General features: G+C 47.8%; 1 non-coding gene across 1 annotated transcript; it reads left to right on the forward strand.

Moving 5' to 3' along the window:
* Positions 1-3,350: 3,350 nt before the first annotated feature.
* TRNASTOP-UCA (transfer RNA opal suppressor (anticodon UCA)) lies at positions 3,351-3,437 on the forward strand. Its single transcript has one exon. It is a non-coding gene; the product is annotated as a tRNA-Sec (tRNA).
* Positions 3,438-5,173: the final 1,736 nt, after the last annotated feature.

Here is a 5,173-nt window from a genome sequence, read left to right on the forward strand (position 1 = left end):
TTTTTTTTAAAAAAATGATATGCCTTTATTTCTACAGCGTCCGTTACTGCACATGACCCCACATCAGTGGCCTGCATATGTACCTGGGTGCTGTGTGAGCAAGATGTACACTTCACAGCGTATTAAAAAAATAGTTATCTTTACCTCCTCACATGCAGTTAGTTTCAGTACCATCCGTCCGAAGGTGAACTGTATCAAACATTTTAAGACCAGTAGATGATGTACCCCCCAGGCTAACGTACGTGCTTCATGGTTAAATACTTTTAAGGTCCCAAAGGCGACCCAAATACTTATAATGGATTGGCTATGCCAATGCTTGTTTGAATGTGCCAGTCACCCTACAGACTCACTTACTTTCCTAATATGCTCTAAGCAGCGGCTACATCAGGCTATTCTCCACTGAACCCCCTTGAACCCGGATTGCTCCTTTCAAACATATTGCCACCACATGCAACCACGACAGTGTAACCACTTTTTCGAGACAGCGCAAGACGCAGATCTACACTATGCTTTAATTAACACACTGTGAATATGCTGTGACAGCCCAGCCAAGTGCCATTCATTGTGCAACAATCTCAGGCATTGCGGTAATGCGGAAACTTTTCTTTAAATGCATTAGTATAACGTGCAATGCATGGCACTTGCAGAGCTGCATTCAACGGCTAGGAGGGACACTTTCTCGCGAATAAAATCAAGCAGTGAAGACAAGGTAAACATAACAATTTCAGAAATTGCACCCATTTAAGCTACGAGAAACTCTAAGAAATCTTAAAACCACTATAAAACACAGGAAATTGCATGACATTCCGTTAGTGGGGATGTGAGTGAAGGTAAATGTGCTCTTTAAGATAACCGCAAAGACATATAAGGTGGAAACGCAATTGTTGAAGGTATGGGCTGCAAGAGCTTTTAAATCTCACCTCCAGCAGAGGCCACAACCAAAAACCATCAAAAAGAACACATTCTCTATTAGCTGCCAATATTTTTTTAGATATTATATTTCACATTTCCATGCTTTCTGTCTACTTAAGAGTGACACAAGTGCCAGATGTTTGACCGTTAGTGTGGCATTTTCCTGAGAGTGAAACCAAGCGATGAAGTGCATGGAAACAGATAAATAATGGAAATTACACCCTCTCGAAAAATAAGACCTACAATATCTTGAAACTGCTTCAAAACCCCTGAAATTTAAAGTTAAGATACTGATATGATTTGTGTGCCCACAAGATATAAAAATAAAGAAATCATCCTAATACATCTCATACCTCCCATGCATCTGTACTTTATTGCACCTTAATACAGCTAAGCACATCTTGCTGAAATCAAATGAACACAGGGCGGATACTTTGATGTTGCGGACAGTACAACAATAGGCAAAATCACGTAAAGCTGGAATTTTTACATTTTATCTGTACATACAACAAAGAATAAATATGAATAGAAAACCGGTTTAAAAGTGTTCTGGGGTGTTCTATGGGCGACTAACACTTAAGGTAAACATATAAAGAAATGGACGTTACAAATGAATACAATTTCGTTTTTCAGTCCTTGTTGGTGTCAGGTCTACCTTTGCAGACTCTTTGAATAACAAATAATGTCAAATTTTTATCTAGGGTGAGTTACCTGACTGCTACTTTCCACCAGTGCCTGAGAGCAGCTTGTTTTAGTGCTTCAGCCGGGGAGGAAGGGAGAAAGTCTGTAGCTGCAATTTAAAGATGTGTCAGAGCGCATGGCGAGCCACAGGCAGTTCTCCTCAGGAGTTTCTCACTCTGGCTCACAGTAGTTTTTTCTTCTTACAGGGCCCCTTGTATACTGTTTTATGGGGGCCCAGCCGCCCACCCAAGCAGCAGCAATGCCTTTTTGGGTAAGGCATCCTGCATAGTCTTAGTCACCAATGCTAACAAAACTGTGAAGTACAGTAAGCACGAGCATGGTACATTGCCATTGAGACCCGAGTGTACGCTATGACACCAATCCCACACTCTCTCTGTGCCTGCAGCCAGCACTGCAATAAGAAAACATTTTTTTTAATTTGCCCACCATTTAGTTAATAATTGTAGCTCAGTTCCTACTGTAGATCGCGTTATTCAGTAATTTTGTGAAAGGCGGATGTATTCGGTGAAATGTTACCATTTGGTGCTAGAGTATACACCAGGTAATTCACCAACTTGTGTTCTAAAGTTTACCTCACCGATAATAGGTCAGGCGTACTACCATACCCTGTGTATGCTTTACAGCTTTGCTTAAGATGTTCCTCAGTAGGCGGCTGGGAACTTCTAATGAAAGAATATTACACTCTTTCCAAAATGAAATCAATTTGATTGTGACTGTTAATACTGTGACTGACAGTGACTGGTGGTTATACTTACTGTGTTCATTCTGTAGTTCTTTTCCATCCCCTCGGCACCTTGACTATCCACTTGTGACTAACGGCCCTCTCACTGATGTCTCCTGACTGCATGATGCAGCAGTGCACTCTCCCTTGCCCAGTGGACTTGATTTGGCCGTCCAAGGCTGCTTGGAAATAATTCTCTGGTATGGCCAATAATTTAGTTCCTGTGTCCCCTGACAGAGCGGGCCGCCTGGGCAGGTCTGAGCACCATCATGCTTTACACGTCATGCTTTGAGACTTCCTGCATTTCTTTTAGGTAACACATACGTTTGAAATCTTTGCTTAGCTAGTGCCGCCTGGCTGGTGTTTTGCTGCTTCTTTCTGTCTCTACATTCAGCTATATAATACAACAAGTAACATTACACCTACAGCAGTAAAATCTTATGATGGTACCAACTTTGGAGTCTTGTGCTTTTCTAAACCCAAAGTGTACTTGCCTGTGTAACCAATTCATGTCATGGCGTGTGTATCCAAATTGCAAACCTGCCTTAAGACCCTTAACGTGGCGCTGTATGTGTGGAAATGCACAGTTTTCCCACTTTTTTAAGCAAAGATTTAGAGTGATATTTCACGCTGCACCGGCACATGCAATCTGGTTCCTGGCGCACATAGCCTTCCCTGCAGCGCACATAGACCCTACACTGCCACCCACAGAGGAAAAAAATTAGAGGGAACATTGCTCGAGACCCCGGCTTCTCGGCTGGGTTAGGCCTCAAATCGGTCCTCGACGTTACTCCGCTCCACGATGTCGGAGAAACTCCGGGATCACATCATCGGAGTGCAAATCAGGTCACAAACACGGATCCAGGGCAGGAGATCAGGATAGGTGACAGGATAGTAGAACGTAAGACGGAGGTCAGCAGAGCAGGAAGACTATGCGGCCATCTTGGTTGGTGTCGTAGCTCCTCGAGTATGTATTCTTGTGATATATATACCTGTTTTGCTATAATGTTTCTTTGCCCGGATGAACCTCAGTGGTCTGGGGTGCAGGCTTCAAACCTGTAGCTGTCTAGCGACAGAGTGGTTCAATTCCACCTTCTGGGTTAGGCAGCATTTGTGATGGGCTGCCCATTGTCAGGGTAACTGATACATATGTTTTTTTGTCAATTCTGTTTATGTTCACAACTTGTAGAAGACAATATTTGGTAACTACATTTTCAGCAGCCCAGCCAACACGTGTTTTCTTCTCTGTTTTCAAGGCCACATCACCATTTAAAATCAAAGAGTATCCAAGAGAATTACTTGTTAAATAGTAGCCAGAGCTCTGAGGAGCGATTCACCTGGGCACCCCAGCAAGTCATGAAAGGAAGGGTATGCATTAAACACAGTGTAGATTGGAGAATCTGACAACTATTCTGAGAGATTGGGAAGAGATAGTGTCCGATACTAATGAAATGAAGGCAGTGACATTCATCAATGGAATGAGGGTATCACCTTTGACAATATCAAACTAAATGGTCATCTATCTGCTCCCATAGATGCCCCCGGTACTGGGGAAGAACCACTGAATCCCATCCTCAGTCCACGGAGTAGGCACTTTACTTCTTTGTTGCAGACTTTATTCACAGATCTTGGAGTCTCACAGTCTTTCTGTGCACCCAATATAAACAAATGAATAAATAAATACATGAATACATATGTATAATGAGGGGCGTGGCTAAGGCGCCGATGTAGGTGGAAGCGGGACTCCGGAGCTCCTCCGCGTCCGCCTCGCACCACCACATATCCAGCGTCCCGGCTCGGACCCCGAGCCCACAAAAGTATCCAGGAGGGCATCAGGAGCGCGTAGGGGGAACCTGGAGGTCTGGGGGCCCCTGTACCTGCCCTTACAGAACTTTTGGCGGAGAGCGAGGCACCCGGAGTAACGAGTGCCCAAAATGGCGGCCGCCGTCCCGACCTGAAACGCCTGGCGGCGGAGCCCTGGCAGCGACGAGGAGCCCTGGGACGCTGTGGCGGCTGGCCGTTTGTCGGCGGAGACCCCCTTGCACTCATCGGAGGTGAGGAGCACTGGCTGGCACCACAGCATAAGCGGGACCGAGGGGCGAGGGACGGACGGTCTGCCTGACCCTAAGATGGCGCCGCCCGAGTGCCTGTGACTGCCTTGACGGCCGATTGCAGAGCCCCTGGGACCTCGTGGGGTACTGAGCCCACCCTCCTGATGGTGGATTAGCCACGAAGCCCACATCACCAGCAAGCCAGTGGCGCTCAGACAGTGACGGCGAGGAGAGTAGGAGAGGAGGCACCGGCTGCCCGCTCCCGAGAGGCACCCGGTCTGAAGGCGGGAAGAGGCGGCTACCTGGCCAGAGACGCCCGTGTACCGAGAGCCGCATCGGGACTGGTGCTTGCAGGCGCGGAGTCAGCCTGGGACTCCCAGACGAGGGAGACCTCGCCAAGCGACCAAACACAGAGCACTGGTGCCCCACAGTCTTGGTGGAGCGGGACCTGATCCTTGGGCTGCTCATGGACCTAGACCCTGCGTGACACGGGCCCAGAGACACGTGAGAGCGGAGTGCCTGTGACGGAGCTGGTGTGGAGAGCGGGAGCATGGGCGGCCACCACAGGGACACGCGAAGCTAGCTGCCCGCCAACATGGTGCGGGGAGGCAGAAAGAAGGGCTTTGAAGCTCTGAAGCTGGATGACCCGGGCCACCTCGTGGAAGACGATACACCGGGGCCTGGAGCGGGGAGCTCGGCCCACCCACGGGATCCTTCCCTGGGGGACATCATGCAGGCGATCGTGGCGTCGCGGGAAGCTCTCAAAAAGTGCATGGATACCATCGGA

This window comes from Lissotriton vulgaris, chromosome 5 (genome assembly GCF_964263255.1).
Source record: "Lissotriton vulgaris chromosome 5, aLisVul1.2, whole genome shotgun sequence".
In the NCBI taxonomy this organism is placed as follows: Eukaryota; Metazoa; Chordata; class Amphibia; order Caudata; family Salamandridae; genus Lissotriton; species Lissotriton vulgaris.